The following is a 20,302-nucleotide window of genomic DNA, read 5'->3' on the forward strand; positions in this document are numbered from 1 at the left end:
GCACAAGAGCTCTTTTATCGTCTCAGGAATACCACACTCCTCCCAATTCGGACTGTCCGCCCGGCCGATGAGATGCAGGTAGCGCCGGGTGAAGGCCACGCCTAATCGCAATCTTTGCAGCAAGCTTGCATTGCACATTTTCATGGTGGGTGGTATCCGTATTTTCATTACTGGGTTAAGTTCGTGAAGGCGGTGATGACGATGACCTGGTGAAGCCCAATATGACTGCGGCATTACCCCGCAGAATCTATACACTAGGGCTACTGTAGGGTAAAGTTCATAAGTCACAGGAATGCTACACGATGACTAATTAGAGAAAAAAATTCAGCAAGAGCTCCATCAACGACAGTGATCTTGCAGATACAAAAAGGTGGATGCAAAAATGTGGATAAAAAGGTGAATACAAAGGTACTGTCGGATAGAGAAAGTTCAAATGTCAGACAAATGTGATACGATACCTAATTAAACAAAAATTCAGCAAGAGCACCGTCAAAGCATGTGAGTGACGCGGAGACAATCTCCTACGGCGGACCTTTCGAATCATGGACTGTTCTTGGGGAAAAAAATGTTTGTAAATGTTGATTCGACACATATTCTCGGACCTTGAGGGAGTGATCAACGGCGGGCAGACCTGTAGGTAGGATCACGTATATATCTTTCTTAAACCTGCCGCACCTGAAAACATTTTGTTGAACAGTTTTAGGCCCATGAATTTCCGTCTTTCTTCCAAAAGGGGCCATCCTAAATTGATTCTTATATCAGAGGAGCTTTGGGTGAAGTCATAGTTCGAGGAAACAAATCTTGCTGGACGCTTTTGGATGCGCTCTAATTCGGCAATACATCTTTTTGTTCCAGGGTATCAAGGGGAGCATCCGTATTCTAATATAGTGCGCACGTTTGAAAAGTAGAAAGTTTCCTTTAACCTAGGGGGAGCTTGCTTCAAATTTAGTTTCAGGAAGTTAAGGACACGTCCAGCCTTGGCTACTATATATCAATATGGGCATTCCAGGAAATGGTATTCTTATACAAAACATGGAAGTACTTCAAAGTTGATACTATAGCTAGATTTTCCCTCCCTCCCTCCCGTTGCCCCACGGCCTTTCGCTCAATGGAAGAAGTCGCGTTTGCTATATATATATATATATTATATATATATATATATATATATATATATATATGGTGATTGTAAAGGAAGGAAGAGACGCTTAAGTCTGCCACCCTTCAGGGAGCACGGCGCATAACGCGCGTTTGCTCTCCGACGTGCGTTCGCTCCCGGTGAAAGCGCGCGTGCCTCGCGCCCTTTCACTCGCACATACAGCGTCCGGAGCGCGGCGACGATTTCATCGCCGTTGACGTCATACGGGACCTCACGGCGACGGCGACGACACGCCGACGGCAGGTATCCGCTTTGGAGTGCCCATATATTGCTATCGCAATAAGAAGTAGCGCCACGCTTAGAAGAATGCCGCCTCCTCCTCGCACGCCCTGTCCGAGGCGGACGCCGTGTCGATATTGGTCTAATGGCATCACGTGGGCCGTCGCGCCGTCGGGTGCCGACTGCGTTTGTTTACGATCGCGCTCCATCGCCATTTTCGCCCGAGAAGCGTCTACCGACTGGCGAGGCGCACAAGGATAGCGGCGAACACAGTCGGCGATCATCGAAATCTGATCAGTGGCGAAACGCGTCGGCTTTCATACATGAGTCATCGAAGGTTCGACAGTAATCCCTGGTGCCCGCGTGTCTTCCAGAAAGTACTACACAATTCGCGACACTCAAACAATCAGATTACATAAGCGTCGGTGACAACAGACAACGGATAGACGCATCGATAACGTCCGAGAAACTTCCGATACAAGCAGGTGCGCCCTGCGCCGAACGATAACGTTTAACATTTGTTAGCCGGTGAAAAGCGGTCAACGGTGAAAGATAAAGAAGTGCACGTGTCTCAAGCGGTGTAGGCGGCGCCAAGGTCGAGAAAGGAGCGCGAAAGAGAGGAGAAACGAGGAGGAGAGAAGACGGAGGAGGAGAGTGTCGCTACGTTTTATATAGAGGGGCTTAAGCGTAGTGTACGCATCCGCGGCAGTGGTGGCACCTAAAATCTCTTTATAAGAAAAGTACCGCCATCTACTCTTTCCTCCGCCGCCTCCTTTCCTAAAGCGCTTGCTTTTTTCTTTACTTTTTGCTTGCGAAAGCCTAGTCGACGGTGGCGCACCTAGAAAGTCCACGTTGAAGCTTTCAGGCCGGCCGTGCGCCGCCGCCGCCGCCGGCGACTGCGGCTGCGCAGAGCACTTTCAACATTGTTCTGAGGCGGAAAAAAAGAAAATATAAAGAAGTGAAAAGCGCGCGCTATCAACGTCCAATCGGAGATACAGGAGAGACAGAATCGGCATTTATCAAAGGATGGCGGTACTTTTCTTGTATAGGGACTTTAGTGGCACCAGCCGAGCAGGGGAAAGAAAAAAAAAAGAACCAGATAGCTCGCCTTCTCGCATAGCGTTCGCCGCAATCGTTTCCCGGTAAAGATTACGGTTGCATAAGCGAGGTCGATCCACATAGGTCGCGAAGCTTCGGGCGAAAAGCGGTTCAGAACCAATTGTCACCGACATCAACAAGGGTGGTTATGGGAGCAGCGATTGAAGCGCGACTATGTTTGGAGGGAATAAACACTGGGAAAGAAAAAAAGCGTTTTTAAATTAAAGCGAGACGCAGTTAGATTCATTCAACGAAAATAAAATTCCTAATTCATTTTATATACAACTGTACAGGATACAACTGTATTTTACTAGATCATTATCAATAAATACATTTTTTCAGGGCCCGCCGTGAGAGCGCCCATCGATAGCGGCGGGCGTTGACGCCGCTATCACTTGCAATGCCATGCAGGTCTTGGAGTGCGTGGAAAGGCGCGCTCGTAAACTTCACCTGTTACAATACGCCCCCCTCACATGTTGTGTTGTTTTGCTCGCCGACGTTTGTCTGAATTAGGTGACGCGGGTAGTTTTATTGTTTCTTAACCTGTGCAGTCAAAAGTAGCCAGTTGCGACCATCAGATACTTGTTTACTTTAGTTGTTTTCGTGCAACAGCGCTGGCCGACGGGCTTGGCGTCCGACGAAAGGACGAGCAGTCTACGCAATCTATGCCCAAAGCGTTCGTCGGCCTCCAAAGAAAGTATGTTCTGTGCAACGATGCGATTTCGACACCCGTACGGCTTTTCCGGCGTCGCTTTTCGCGCTGAAAACTCGGAACGCCCATGAAGTCGAATGGCGGGGCATTTGAATATACAGCTCTAATGGCAGGTCTCCGAAAACAAATTTCGCGCCTATGAGAACAAAATGACGTCACTTCTTTTTTTTAACGGATATGACGTCAAATTATTTTTTGTTCCGCCGGAAGTTTTCCCTCCTCACACAGATGGTGCTAAGCTCCATGAACCGCCGGTAAGCAACCATGTTTTGAACGTATGGGCTTCTATGGAAGCTTCGCTACCAGGTATATTTACCTTGGCATAAGCTTCAGGTTGCCGGGTAGCGGCAACTGTGTGGCCGATTTATATAGTATAGCGCCGCGAGTCGTGGCTCTGCCGGTCGGTGCGGTGATCAGTGGGATGCATCAATATATCGCGAAATGAAAACACGTATAGAGCTTCGCTTAAATTTTGCATTAGGGAGTGTCGTAATCGTCGGTGAATTTTTTTTCATCTACTTTCACTTCCATTTATTTATAATGCCTTTAATTCAATTAAGAACTACAAATAATTCCACCTATGTCATTCTTTGCTGGCACTAGATTCAAGAGCGGTAGCAATTCTTGAAACTAGTGCCGATGAAAGGATGCACATGCAAGTTTTCTTTGGGATATTGCGCTCGCGTGGCGTGAAATGTACCACTGGCGCGTGAATTGTCTCATTTCTGGTTGTTGCGGATACGCATTTCCTGAAATGACTGCGTGTTGTTCGATGTTCCTGAGGCAAGCAAATCGCACCCGTCCTTTTCGCTGTCGCAAGCGGTGCCGTCGCGGTTGTCCCCGCAATAGGCGCAGTCTTGACTGGTGGTGTTGAAAAGGTCCTTGATGATGTTCTTTTCTTGGGAGCCGATCAACTTGGGTTCGCCTTGGGTTTAGATGGCTTGCGCGTTCGTGCTTTTCTTGTCGCATCTCTGTTTGCTGTGATGCTTTTCGTCGTCGTTTGTGTCGAATTCGTCCTTGCACTAGCCGAAGTTGTTCTTGGAGTTGCTGCGGCAACGCTTTCTGCTGTGTCTTGTCTGATGGTGAAATTGATGTGTGAGGTTCTTGAGAAGCCACATCTAAGGCTGCCATTCATGTGACGTCGTGCAGAGCGGACACTTGTGTTAATTGGCAACGTGTTATATCTGGCGGCCCCGATGCTTCTGCAATGTCAGTCGTTTGTTGGGGTTCATCCGCGGTTGATGAAGGTAAGTGCTCTTCTTCGCGAAATGAACATACGATGTTAGATATTTCATCGTGGTGTTCTGGTGGAAGGTTTGATCTTGAGAGAAAGCGACGTGGATATCTCTCAGCGAATGGAGGCTTTACTTTATCCATTGTGCGTCCTGAAATGCTAGGCGTGCCATTCTGTTTCGTCCCTTCGAGGTGATTACTACATGAGAACTTGTGGACGACTTACTCATACGGGGCTTTGTTTGGCACTGATGATGATTGTTAAGTGTAGGCTGCGGGTGACCGCGGCGACCCAGTTGAAATGCCTCTAGCGGTTGGATAATGGAGGGGTCTGCAACGTATACTTGAAATCCACTGATCATCTTTTTGATTTTCTCCCATGATTGATCATATTCAAATATGTGGGTGAGGTAGATGCGAAATGCCTCACCGGTCACGTATGCATTGAAGTTGGCGACCATGTTCCGTTTCGACCATGACGCAGTGGTTGCGTGGAGCTCGAAGCAGCGGAACCAGTCTTCCACGGGCCCATCATCGGCTGATCCAGTGTACTCGGGGACGTCCAAGGCTTCCGATGTTGCGGTTATAACACTGGTCTGTTTCGGTGGTGGATCTGTGCGCTGACGTTTCACAGCATAGCGTGGAAGACTTCCATGTTGATGTGTGGCTGATGAGGTGGCTGCCAGGACTTCATCCTGTCGACTTGTGTGACGTGAGCAGGAGGTTGCGGACGGAGACAAACATGGTCGCCCAAACACTGCTTTAAGCTTCATCGTGCTCTTTCACCACGATTACACCATACCATCTTTGGGGATTTTGTCACACGCACACATATGTGCGTGTGACGATGATATATATATATATATATATAAATATATATATGTATATATATATATATATATATATATATATATATATATATATGCGACGTCATCGGCTTCCCACACACCACACACACACTTTTTTCCACCACACTGCCTAATGCTAACGCAATAACATATGCAAATACTACGGCAGCTGCGCAGACCAAACAATTTTTTTTGCCGTCGCTTGAAGTAGGTCAAACCTTTTTGTGATTCACCTAATTACATAATCAGTTGTTTCTATTTAATAAACTGCTCAAACGTCTTATTCAGAGCAAACGTGAAAGTGAACAAATCGTAAAACATTTTGAAATCTTCCCGATTCAGCTTTCTGTTGCTCAGTACGTTCTACATAAAAGTTTTTATGAAACACGAGAAAGTGCCGCGCGATTAATCCACTTTTTTTTCTGCTGGATTTCGAGCCCTGTAATGTGTTGTTATACCCCATGGTTGCCAGAGCAGTGCTGAAGTTTTTATACCATGAAATGCTCTTACTGGGAACAGCGGTTATGAACAAACAGATTGGCCAATCATGTTTCGAGCCCTGTAATGTGATGTTATACCTCATGGCTGCCAGAGCAGTGCTGAAGTTTTTATACCATGAAATGCTTTTACTGCGAACAGTGGTTATGAACTAACAGATTGGCCAATCATGTTTGTTAATTCCTCATGGTACGGTCTTCTTGTGGCAAGCCGATTCTCAAGCCTTTTATTATATTTACGGTTATGAGGTTGCCATGGCACCGACAAGGACAGCGCTACCCCGACAACGACACGACGACAACAATGAGGACGCAAGTGGGAAGAAAACATTTCGTTTTTATCTGTTACAAAAAAAAAAAATGACGTGCGCTTAGCTTACCAGCAGAGGGTATGAAAACAACAATTCCACTGCAATAACGACGACTTCTGCATGATGACCATGACGACCACGTGTAAAATGACGATGACAAAACAACGACGGTGACATAACAAAGCTCTGTTGAATGACACGAAGACTCTTTTTGAGAAAGAACGCTGACCTTTTTGCGACGTTTGAGACGTTTTGAGGCGATAACGTTTCAGATGTTCTTGAGAAACCAAGTTTTCAGGTGTTCTTTAGGCACACTGCTGCCTTCTAGAAGACTTTCGAGCGAAATTATCCTTCTCAACACATGTGCGCGAAAAGCTAGGTTGTGCTGCAATGCGACCTTCAGTTGTTCTTTTTTTTTCCACTTTGCCAGTCGGAAATATTAATTCCGTATCTCTTTTGACTTGGCCGCGACAACGTTTTATCTACATTGTGTGCTTTGAGTGTTATACTGAGCGTTGCGCTCCAGGAATTTTTCTCAATACTTATGGCTTGACTTATTATCCGACAATGTTGAAATTGCGTTTGTTCTTTTATTTTTTTCTTAGTATTCAACATTTTATCACTGCTCTTCTGTTAAGCGGTGCATTAGAATTAATAAAGTTTTGCAGTCTTGATACCCAAGAGCATTATGCTATTGCGCAGTAAAAACGCGCCAGGTGTAAAGACGAACTCAGCAAAGGCCACCTCGCATCGACTCTGTTAACTGCGCATATTTTAAATGCCCTGCTTGCCAATGAGCGGCGCTTCGAACAGCATGCGTCTAGGGAGCCTACATGCAAGCGCTGTTTGCATGTAGGCTCCCTATATGCGTCCTGTGTCGCTGCATATGGAGCCATGTGAATGAATACTACACACGTCCGCTGCATCTGCGTGACCTTCAAATTTCTGGCCAGCTTATGACCGTTGTCCAGAAGTCTCTAATTGTATTTTAGGAGACACTGTACTGACGAACTTTTTCAAACTAGGCATTTTTTCTCGATATCGAGTACTTCTCTCTAAACGTTTCGAGCAGTAGGGGACTTGGGACAGCTTTTCGCAGTAATTGACGCGTTGACAATAACCAAAAATTATGGGGCGGTCACCGTTTTTTTTTTCTAGACATTGGTAAAGCAATTTTGAGACGCCCAAGATTTCTAGACACAGAACCTCACCCTAGAGTTTCATGAAACACGGTATCTCTTGCTCAAAACAAGAGATAACGTCTTATAATATTAAAAAGAGCAATTCAACTCCTAATCGATAGCGTAGCTAAGCGCAAAGAACGTGGTACGCCCACGCGACCCTTACCAGTGTTGATTATCGTGACCACCACCAAAATCACAAGTGCATTCAGGAGAGCCAGTCCCTTCATCTCTTCTGATTTTCTTCTTTCAAATGCACACATATGGTTCGACAGTTACACTGAGGAATTTCTTTCGGGAGCAGCCATGTCAACCTCTGCGCAGTGATGTCGCAAAGCCAGGCAGCGACCAGCCCCACAATAGTCGGAAAACGAGTTCGCACGTCATGCGCAAGCTCCCTTAGTACCTTCCTGTCATCGTCATGACCGATGTAGAGAGAGAGTGAGTCAAGACAATGCCGGCGTGCTGCAAACGTTGTCCAGCTTGCACATGGCTAGATTAAACAAAAGCTCTACCGTCGTAGGAGCTACGAACTTGGGCAAGGACTGGCTATGATAGCGGTCCACAGTGCCGCAATACATGCTGCTTCATGTGTCGTTGTTGAAGCAAGCGCTGGCAACATTGTAGCCATATAAAGCTGCGAGTAAACCCTCCCCAGTCTTCCCTGTGGTTTAGTCCTCACCATCTAATTAGAATTTTTCACAGTTGAAATATTTTCTTCAAGGACAGCTACGAGATCAAGAAGTCGACCCAATAATTAAAGGGCTCCGTGCGAATTCGCGTCCGTGTTGTTCGATACCAGATTTCTGGTTCAGTTTTGGTTCGGTGGAATTGTTTGGCTCCGAGATATGCCTCCAGTGGTTCAAGGCGGCAGACTGACATCGCATGAACAGTAGAAAAAGAGTGCTCACCAATTCATTTACCCCTGAACATATTTACTGCGGCAGAAGCAATCTTCCCTAGGATATCACAGTGGATACAACCATCATATACGTTGGCGTTCTTTGTTTACTCATGAAGCTGCAGCGTTGACATCTCACAGCGTGCATCCACTTGATTTGGCGTTTGCGCTTGAATCCTGTTCTGTATTTCAGACAACGAAGTATCGGATACAAGGGCAAAAGGCAGATGTGCTCTGCCTGACGGGACCCCAGCATGCGAATGCACATACTCCGAGCATGCAGCAACGGAATCAAGAACATCATACAGTATCGTTAGATACCGAACACAGTTTTATGCAAAGTAAACAATGAACCAAGGTGCATACCTTTGCACTCTTAAAGGAAAATTCATACAGATAACTAAACCGCGGGAACAGAAAAAATTTCTGTATACACAACGTATTAATCATTAGGACAGGAAAGGAGGTAAGCTTTAACATTATTTTTTAAAGAGTTCAGGGACACATATTACTGAATAATTTCTATGGCATGTGTCTGTTGCGAAGACTTGGAATTAAGTACTAAAGCATTTCAGTTCCACAGTTGTTCAGCACAAGCGGAATTTCGTAATGGTCATGCCTTAATTTAAACGGCACAGTACTATATACTAGTATGCTGCTTAAGATATTTAGAAAGATTGATTGTGATTTCGTTAAAGACATAAGAGAGCCATTTCATAATTGATTCACTTTTAGAACGGTGTGTTCTAAAAAATGTGGTTGATCCCTCTTATATAGGAATCGGTATAGAACACGAAAGTGAAACGTGTCTTCACAGAAGTAGTGTAATGTTTATTGCACATTGATATATGTCTATTGGTGTTTTGTGGCTAAAGCGCCCTTAGGCGTTGATGCACCCACGCTGACGCCTGGTGGCACGTCTCCTCCATCACGACTACCAACGTCGATGACCATGAGCAACCGTCGTGCATATGGAAGCTGCACTACGCTGCACACGCTGGCACAACGCGAAAGACGAAGCACGTAACTGACACACTAATACAACGCGCAAGACAAAGCACGTAACTGAATCGTCACCGAGTCAAATCAGCGCGTACAGCGCGTCGTAATTGCAGCCTCCGCGATCAACTTCAGAAACATTTTCAGAGCTAATTGCGGAGGCCACGCTCCGCTGTGCTGAGTACGGTGAACGCCACCTAGGTGGTAGTGCTTCTTGATGCCAGCGTCCCTTCGAATGCTGGCATCGAGGCGTCGTAGTGCTGAGACCACCGAAGCGTTCACTGTCGGTGCGCGTTAGTGTCATAATGCAGTACTTCTCTTTTCTGCTCGTAGGCGGCGGCACCGCCCCGAGCAAGAGCGCGGGTACACGGAGGAGTGTTAGATATATAAGGCGCGTCTGTGTAGCTCTCTGCAAATGCGTTTGTGGCGCAATGGGTTAAACGCTCGGCGATCTATCGTCGCGGACCGAGAGGTCGTGGGTTCGATTTCCAAATTTTGCATGTTTGTGGAACTTTTTCTTCTGGTTTCTTTCTTTGTATTATGTTCTATGACGTATTTCCGTGACGGAAATACGTCAGTGAAGTCTTGGTGGACCCCGGCATAAAACACTTTCGTGTTAAAAAACTGTCAGTCCTTCCACTGGGGTGGAGATGGAATACCAGCGAAGCTGTACTGTGGTGGGAATTATGTTTTTCCATTTATTATTATTAAGATGTGATGCTGTTTTGGTTATTTTAACTATTAAAGAATGAGAAATATATATAATCCGGTGGTTTTTATTTATTTAGTTACCACAGGGACGATGCCTTATGGTCGCTGCGGTACACCGCCATAGGGTGTACGGCAAAGGTTGGCACGTTCCTCATAAACACTTCACCAACGCCGCGTGCCTTCGGTGCGAACGCGGGTAAAACGCCGCCGTCGTCGACAATAGTTGTGTGCGTTGTTTGTGTGACCGCACACAACCGCTGTCGTGACGGAACGGCTCAACGCCGTTGTCGACACTGTTAGGGGAGAGGCGGGCGAGAACCCATAGAGAGTCTGCGGCACAGGCGGCAGAGGCCGGCAGGGCTGCGCGCATGCGCCGCAGTGGGAGAGCGGGCACGCACACGCACAGTCCAGGGCGCCTGGATGCCCACCTCGCCCACGACTCCCTTTCCGCTCCGAAGTCGCGTTTGCTCTCCCCCGTGCGTTAGCTCCCCGTGAAAGCACACGTCACTCGCCCTCGCGCTTTCACTGGCACCTACAGCATACGGCCAATGAGAGTTTTTAGGGGCGAAGCACTTTAGGGCCGATCCTTGTCCCTCGTCGTCGTTCGTCGTGCCGTAGCTCTGGTTTGCATGGAGACCGCTAGGGGCGCTGCGGTGCACAAGGGCGTTCGTTCCCGACGCGCGCTCTCCTTTCAGCCATGGATGATAATGGTTGCTTCTGATAATGGCGCGCCCGCTATGGATGAAAAGGCGAGAGTGGCAGCTCAACTGCAAGCGGAGTCGACGGCTCGCAAGGCTGTTGCAGCACGGCGACGCAGACAACAAGCGGACCCGGAGTCTAGGGCGCGGGAAGCTGCAGCAAAATGGCAATGCCGCCAAGCGGACCCGGAGCTGAGGGCTCCCGAAGCTATCAACATTGTACATACTGTACACATGTATTGGCACTCATTTGCATATTCGAGTGGGAAATGTACGGGGGATTCACGGTTACCCGAATGATCCCCCGGTGCTTCGCCCACTCATCATAATTCATTTTGTGGATATGCGGAGATTTTTTTTCTTTTGCCGGACGCGACCATCGAAGAGAGAGCCCTTAACAGCTTCGCTGTAGAAGTACAACTTGTGTGGTCATTGTATGAAATATTTTCGACATATCCTATCGCTTTCTTCTGTGATGTTAACAATTTCATAAGATTAGTTTTGGTTGTAAACCCCCAAATCAGTAAACAATAGTGAAGACGTGAATGAATTAGGGTGTAATATAACTGCCACCACATCCATTTAGGAACAAGGTTTCTAATTTTCTACAATATACCGAGTGACCTTGATATGTTTTCATTAATTTTATTAATATGCTGGGACCAACTCACGTGTTCTTCAACAAGGACACCTAAACACTTGTAGAAAGAAACAAGTTCAACTACATTGTTTTCAAATGTAAGTTCAAGTTCAGAATCATCCGGTTTGTTGCGTGTTTTAAATACGATAGCCTTTGTTTTACTAACATTTATTTCTAGTTAATTTATATTCAACCATATTGATAGTTCTTGTAACCATCTATTAGCCTCAATATCTGTATTATCGAGATGCATACCAGAGAAAAATGCACTGGTGCCAGCTGCATGCAGAATTATCCCAGGAGTCCTTGGGATGGCAATTATATAATTGATATAGATATTAAAGAACATTGGACCTAGAATAGACCCTTGTGACCCACCATATATGAATCGTTTCAGTTCTGACTTATGTCCATTCAAACATGTATATTGCACGCGACTGCAAAGATGACTGCGTAGCAGATTTAAGGCAACTCCTCGAATGCCACAAAATGGCAGCTTGTAAAATAAAATGTCATATTTAATTGAATTAAATGCCGTTTTGAAATCTAAAAAAAGTCCGACTGTGAACCGTTTGTCATCCATATTAGAAAGTTTTTTTTTTTCTTTTACAGTAAGCAGTGCCATTTCAGCTGCCTTCCTCTCACGAAACCCGAACTGTTCTTTCATAAGAATTTGTCTGCTGTCAAAAAACTTACATAGTTTTTTTTTATTGCGAGCAGATTCAGTTCAAGCAGATTCAAGACAGTTCAAGCAGATTTCTGCCGTCGGCGTCGCCGTCGCCGTGAGGTTCCGTATAAAGTCCAAGGGCGAGAAAATCGTCGCCGCGCGCCGTATGTGTGAGTGAAAGCACGCGTGGGACGCCCGCTATCACGGAGAGCGAACGCACGGCGGAAAGCAAATGCGACTTCCGTGGCGCGAAACGCCGTGGTGGTTTGGGAGGGAGGGAGGGAGGGAGGGGGGGGCGACGCTTTGCTGCGGCGACAAATGCGTATTTTGCAACCGGGCGCAAGGGGAACTGGCGACGCAATCTCCCACGCGAAAGGAGCAAAGCGGGAAGCCAGCGCGGGAGCGAGAGTAGACAACTATACGAAGTAAGGATGGTAGTTTTATTGCCCGTATAAACTTGGGAAAAAAATTGCGCAGCTTGGACTAGTGGCGCAAGGCTAAAGAAACAGTGGGTTGGCACCTAGTTGGTCCTGGCCTACGGATGATGCTTTTCCAGAATTTATTGATTATTGATCGATTATTCATTACCTATTAATTGGCTATCGATTGGCTATCGCAAGGTATTGGCCACAAATTTGGGCTAGGCTAAGCTCTACCAAGTCATCCCCAAAATGTTTCGCAATTTATTCATTATTGACCGATTATCGATCAGATTTTGCTTGGCTATCAATTGGCTATCGCAAGGTATTAGCCACGTATTTGGGCTAGGCTAAGCACTACCAAGTCATCCTCCGCATTTTCCGCAATTTATTCATTATTGATCGATTATCGATGAGCTATATATTGGATATGGATTGGCTATTGCTAGGTGTTGGCCACGTATTTGGGCTAGGCTAAGTACTACCAACTCATCCCCAGAATTTTCCAGAATTTATTGATTATTGATCGATTATCGATTAGCTATCGATTGGCTATCGCAAGGTATTAGCCACGTTTTTGGGCTAGGCACTACCAAGTCATCCCCATCATATTCCGGATTTACTGATTACTGATCGATTATCGATTAGCTATTGATTGGCTATCGCAAGGTGAAGCGAGGTGGAGCTGTGCGCAGTGACGTCATTGCTATCGCGGCGGCGGAGGAGCTCGGCGAAGCGAGGCACAGCTGTGCGCAGTGACGTCATTGCTAGGCGAGATTTTGCGAACACTACACGGGGAAACTAAAAGCTTAAACAGCTCTGCTGTTAAAAAATTGTGGCTCTAATCCACACCGTGAAGGTGATTGGACAGTGAAGCTGTAAACAACACCCACAACGATTACCCATTGCGACATCACTTGAATTCACACATGTGGCTCTACAAAGAGTGCAACCAGAGACAAGTTAAATGTACTTAACCACACCCTTTATTACTTCACAACGACATTATATTCATGCTGTTCTTCTGGCTTCTTTACTTTCCGTGGTCTACCCATGGTAGCCTGGAATGAACTGAATGACTTGCTGGACAGTGGTGACGTCACGACGTGATTTCTATGCTGTTGGGTACTTTTCCACTCGGAGTAGCTTACGCAAGGGTAATCTTTACCGGGAAACACACGCGAGAGAAGGAACGCCGTAAACGGCGCCCACAACGATCACCCATTGTGACGTCACTTGAATTCGCACACGTGGCTCTACAAAGATTGAAATCAGAGAGACTGGTTTCACGAGGGTTTTGAATGACGTCAACCCCTTTCGAAGCAGCTGCAAACTTAATCTTTACCGGAACGCGTCGGAGGGTGTTCCCATTGTTCACATGCGCCTTATCATCCATCATGTGGTTTTGATGCTTGTTTTGTGGTTTTTCTTTTGAAAACGAGTGCTGAGCCGTACATTGTACGCCTGATTTCAAAGGAGAGGCGAGGGGAGCCCGGAAGAGTGCGCGCCAACCCGCTTTCCTTTCATGTCCGTCCTCGCGACACATGGCCCCTCCCTGCAACCCCTCCCTCCCGCGCTGCCTCACTCCCTGCGCGCGCGTTAGTGAGCCACGATCGGCGGTTCCCCATGCACGCGGTCGCGAAATGCGCAGTTGCTGCCGGAGAACAACTCCACCCCCATCTCCCTCCCTCCAATCCCCTCCCGGCCTTTCGCACGGCGGAAGACGGCGCGTTTCTTGTCAGCTTCCCTCTCTTGTAATTTGAGAAAACCAGCGAAAAAATTTAGACGCGAACACGAAGGACAGAACAAACACCACAATGCTCGACTAGCAACTGACATATATTTGAAAAAAAAAAATAACCTACATTTTTTTTCAATATATGTCAGCTAGTCCAGCATTGTGGTGTCTTCTCTTTCCTTCGTGTTTGTGTCTAAATTTTTTCGCCGGTTTTCTCAAGTTACATTATGAACCAACTGGCCCAGCAAGCAGCACTTCCCTCTCTTGCTGGTCCCAGATTGAGCCGCGATCGCTGGCTGGCTCACCCTCGCACGCTTTCACTCGCACATACAGCATAGGGCGAGCGACGACGATTTTATCGTCTTTGAGCTTCATACGAAACCTCTCGGCGAAGGCGACGCCGATGGCAGAAATCCGCCTGGAGTGTCCATATAATTGTTACCGCAATTCTTCGAACACTTGTGCATCTGCACACGCTTTACAACAGCAACTAACAAGATTAGGTTTAATCACTGCAGTAATAGCCCTGTGATTTCTCTGAGTCACAAGGTGACGCCCCGACCTAACTGCTCGCTTTTGAGTCTTTAGTAACCTCGTATTACATACATAATATTGCGTTTACTGACAGACTAACAGTACCAGCCGGTGTATTGCACGACAGGTGGATATTTGCTATGAGCACAAGGTGAAGTGGCCGTGAAGCTTTCATCGTGCACCACTCACTACGGTCCTGATGAGACAAACGACTGCTTTCAAAATGTCTTTAGAGCGTGGTGAGCAGGTTTCCATTATCATTAAAGTTCGAAGTCATCAACTAAACTCGAAGCATTCAAGTTGAAAGGGTTTCTTTTTTATTTACGGATGTGATCGGGCTTTCGCAGGAGAATGCAAAGATCCATCTTCTCCAAATTTGACGGGCGCCAATAGAAGGTTATGGCAGTCACATTCAGGAGCTTACAGTGAACTCTGCAAGAGAAAGTATGAGTGTAGTGTTATGTAAGAATTAGATACGTCGTGCCTGACTTAGGATCAATATTTCAAATTCTCGCTTCCCCATCAGCCCTACAGGCAAATTTCACTTACCAGTACATCATCGTGTGGTAATTGGTAATATTTGAAAGAATCCAAAAAAGCGCCAATATGTGCATTTCAGCACGATAACTCGACATAATCGATTTTGTTGGGTTCATGACTTAAGTGGAGATAGTCCAAGAATAATACAATTTTTTTTGTCTCTTACATTTTATGAAAACAAGCTTTGGTTCACTTTAAGTTGTCGCTAACCTGTTTCTAGACAGCGTTAAAAGCTGGATCTTTCAGATGTATAAAAATCTCGTGCTTCGTACAAAAATTCTTAAGCAAACGTATTTTTTTTTTACGGTCCGCAACCTACTAAGCTCGTTTTGTCCACAAATATTGCGTACGTTACTCAACATTTGTGTCGATAAACAGGCAAGGTGGTTCGGTCTCACAAGTTCGGCGACACGAATAACCCATGCATCTATTAGCCCACCTAACTAATGTCTATTCCATGCAAACGATCATTTCCGCACATTTAGCTAGCTTCCTTTGTTCAAATAATATTTTTCACCACAATCAGCATGGATTTCGACAACGTTTTTTAATGCCAGGCTCAACTGGTTTTATTTACTAACAATTTCATTTCATTCCATGATTCAGAATTTGTAGTCTACTGCATGTTCATGGACTTTCCTAAAGCTTTTGGTAAAGTTAATCAGCAACTACTACCTAATGCATAAACTAAGTCGTTTGAACAGTGACTCATTAGTGCTTAACTGCACTGAAACTTTTCTAAATAACAGAAATCAGTACGTCACTATTAAGGTATTGTTGCGTCCCGAATCGGCCGGGCGTATTCTTTGATTGTTTCCCTTCGAGGCAGGCCCTTTTTTCAGCGTCGCCCAGACAGCGACAGTGCCCGACACCGACGTTGAAGGACAAGCAAGCGCCCCGAATCGACAGTGCGTATCGTTTGTGTGTTTCCCCCGATGCCACCCCCTTCATCAGCGGCCTCCTACCCGGCGACAAGGCGCGACACCGGCTGGGACGCGATGACAAAGAAGCTCACGAAGCGACCACAACCGCCACCTTTCGTGGAAGCGGGGACCAGCGCGAAGGTCACTCTCCCGACCCTGGCAAGACGAACGTCACTGAGAGATAGAAACCAAGGAGAAGACTTTTGTAAAAGGAGTGTGAATCTCCTGTCTCCAGATTGCCTCGTGCTTGCTTCGAAGGTGCAACATTAGAGGCGGAGTTCTGTAAACAATAGGACCCCCCTGATTGGCCGCACCAAAGTCATCAGATTCCCTAGTGGGGTCGACAAGGGGAGGCCAGTGTTTTATAAGGAGACACCATGTGTGCAGTAGTGTGTCTTGACGTGTTCTGATATGTGCTCAGACATGTAGTGAGCCGAGACTTTCAAAGTGCTCTCCCATGGAGTGGGCTACCATATTTGGAGCCAGTGTAAATATTGTTACGAGATAGAAAAGGCTTTCGGCGCCCAGACACACTTCATCGTCTTTCTCGCGGCGGCTCGTCTCTTGAGCATCTCTATCTCGTAACAATATTTACACTGGCTCCAAATATGGTAGCCCACTCCATGGGAGAGCACTTTGAAAGTCTCGGCTCACTACATGTCTGAGCACATATCAGAACACGTCAAGACACACTACTGCACACATGGTGTCTCCTTATAAAACACTGGCCTCCCCTTGTCGACCCCACTAGGGAATCTGATGGCTGAGTTTCTTGCGGTTATATTGGCTCTACGAAAAGTGCACTCATCAATCTCGGAAGTTGTGATCGTAACGGATTCTTTGTCATTATGTTCAGCTGTCACTGCAAATAGTGGCTCACAAGTTTCGCGTACATTCCAATGTCTTATTCCTTCTAACTTAAAGCTAATTAGATTGGTATGGGTGCCTGGTCACAAAGGATTAGTTATTAATGAATTAGCTGACAGCTTAGCGAGAGCTGCCCTTAGTGGTCCAATCCTTCCGATTCTTCCTGTATCAGCTTACATAACCGGGGCTAGGTTCAGGAGACGGGCAGTCATACAAGACTCCTGGAACCTGCCATTAAGAAATCTAACTGATTATCGACACCTCCTATTTCCTTGGAACAGAAAATTCCGCCATAATAGAAAACTTGAAGTCCTCTTTACCAAATTCAGATGTCGCATTCCTACATTAAACTTTTATCTACATCGATCTGGTCTGGCGCCCTCCTCCTTGTGCTCATACTGTGGTGAAGACGAAACAATAGAACACTTCTTCCTGTCATGCCGCCGTTTTTCCTCATTAAGAAAACATGCTTTAGAAGAAAAAATTTCACAGTGCTAGATTAAATATTACGATACCCAATATTCTATCTTTTGGTGCCTCTTCTCTTGGACACTGTCATAGGGTTGTTAGTGCAGCTGTTGTGGGGTACATAATTGAATCAGGACGATTTTCTTGCTAAATTCTTAAATTTTATATGAATAATTTCCTTTCGTCATTCAAAAATTTTCAAAAGTGATCCTGATTAGACTCCGATAACTGTTTTCCTTCAATCACCCGATTCTTGGCCAATCCCCCATAGTGGGTACGAGCCACTTTTAAAGGCAAGCAAGCAAGCAAGCAAGCAAGCAAGCTTTCGGCGCGAGCAAGGCGTCGGCCTGACGGTTTGGTTCCAGTGTAAATATATTGTAAATAACCTCTTTCGTGTGTGTCTTTCCACACGTAACATTCTGGTGGAGGATTGCGATCCCCGTCCTCGCCACGGATCTCCGAAGCGGTCTGTACATCGAGCTTGTCACCATGCCTCCCGGTGCCGAGACCGCATCTGCAACGGCTTCGGCTCGTCCGTCTGCTCCAATCGTCACGGTTGCCCAACATCGCGACCATACTGTGTTCTCTGGCCTGGAGGGACAGGACGTTCACGAATGGATCAAGCTCTATGAATACGCCAGTGCTAATAACAGGTGGGATCCAACGATTATGCTCGCCAATGTCATCTTTTATCTCGGCGGCACCCCACGCGTGTGGCACCAAACGCATGAAGATGAGTTAACCAGTTGGACAGTTTCAAAGAAAAGCTACGGAAACTGTACGGCGACCCCATTGGGCGCAAGATTGCCGCGAGAAAGGCTCTTGCGTCTCGTGTTCAGACATCTACGGAGCCCTACGTTTCCTACATCCTCGACGTTTTGGATCTATGCCGCAAAGCTGACGAACCCTTTTTCCCTTTTTGTCTCGCTATTACTCCCGGACGTACTCAACTATTTGGCTGAAGGATCACCCGCCTAAATGCTATGCCGAGTTCCAACAGCATTTATCTCACCTGAGAAGCCTACGAGAACAGGTGTGCATTGGAGAACATTTGCAGGACGTTTGTTATTCTTATTTTATATTTAGAATGCACCTAATCATATCTCTTCTTTTCTTCGCCTTTTTGATAGCGACTGTGTGATTTATCTGAAACCTTGGAATTCTAGTAAATGATCTTATTTCTGGCCTTCGTAATTTATTGGGTTGGTCAAGTATCAATGAATTGACCAATAGTGTGGATATATCAAAACCAATTGTTTAATATTATTATGAAAGGTACACTCCTCTCGGCATCCCGCCCATTTTCATCGAATATCCTTCCATGTCGACAACTGTGGAATGTTCATATTTGGGGGTAATTATAGATCGTAACATGAAATATTACGGCCATGTCGCTCACATTTAAAGATTATCTTATGGCACACGGAGGTTCATTAGTGCTTGACCGCTTTTTTTTGCCCCTTTACTGGTTTCATAGTACTATTCGCTTAGTTACTCTTACATTAACTACTGTATAACCACTTAGGGTAACAGGCCCACGAGTCATCAAACGCCACTACAATCTATACAAAATCAAGCAATCAGAATAATACCACCAAATTCACGTACTGCTGACGCCTAAAAATTACTAAACAGAATACTTTTTGACAGTGACAAGTCTTCTCAAATATAATCTGTGCAGTTTCTTCTTTAAACTAATCAAAGGTATATATATATATATATGTTGTGCCGTAATCCCGCGGATCCACCTGAAGCCTCCAATGACACACCTGCCTGTATACTCTCGCTCTCCGCTTTAAGCCACATCCGTGATGAACAGCTGCGTGATCTTACGTGAGCTTATTTGGAAGCTGGATTCCGCACCACCCGATCCGTCTCTTCGCCTCTTCGTGCATAAAGATGGCCCATTATATCGCCACAACGTCCTTCTGGAGGGACGCGAGCTGTAGCTTGTCATTCCTACGCATCTGTGCTTGAGCGTTCTCGGCCAGCTCCATGACGCCCCGACCCCTGGTCACCTTGGAGTTTCCCGGACCTATGATCACGTTCGGCGTCGCTTCTTGTGGCCCGGTCTTTACCACTCCGTTCGTCGCTACGTTGCTGCTTGCAAACCGTGCCAACGCCGAAAGAAACCACCAATGCCTCCTGCTGGCCTCCTTCAGCCCCTTGACGTCTCGTCTGACCCCTTATTCCGAGTTGGCCTTGACCTCCTCGGTTCTTTCCCTGCCTCTACTTCTGGAAGCAGATGGATGGCCGTTGCTACGGACCACACCGCCCGATACGCAATTACACACGCCCTCCCTACCAGTTGTGCTACGGACGTCGCTGATTTCCTGCTTCACAATATCATCTTACATCACGGAACCCCTTGTCAACTCCTCACTGACCATGGCAGCTACTTTCTCTCCAGAGTTATCGATGACTTGCTCCGTTCCTGCGCGACAAAACACAAATTTATGACGGCTTACCACCCGCAAACCAACGGCTTGACAGAACGCTTCAACCAGACGCTAACTGACATGCTTTCTTTGTATGTCATTTCTGTCCATCAAGAGTGGGACGTTGCGTTGCCCTTCCTTGCATTTGCCTACAATTATTACCGTCATGATACCGTTGGTTTTCACCCTTTTATCTTCTGTTTAGCCGTAAAACCGTGATAGTGTCGAAAGGTAACCAAAGTTACCTTTTGACACTATCATCCCCGATGCAGTCTATTTCCCCATTGAGTACGACCGCGATGCCATTTCCAAAGCTGACGAGGCACGCCAAAAGCTCGCCTTCGCCTTACTACATCGCAAGGCCACCAGAAGCACCGCTATGACTCCCGTCATTGCGACTTTATCTACAGTCCGGGTGCCTTTGTGCATCTATGGACTGCAACTCGGCGTGTTGGACTGTCCGAAAAATTGCTTTCCTGCTACTCCGGACCCTACCGTGTCTTA

The sequence above is a fragment of the Dermacentor silvarum genome, chromosome 9 (assembly GCF_013339745.2).
Source record: "Dermacentor silvarum isolate Dsil-2018 chromosome 9, BIME_Dsil_1.4, whole genome shotgun sequence".
Classification (NCBI taxonomy): Eukaryota; Metazoa; Arthropoda; class Arachnida; order Ixodida; family Ixodidae; genus Dermacentor; species Dermacentor silvarum.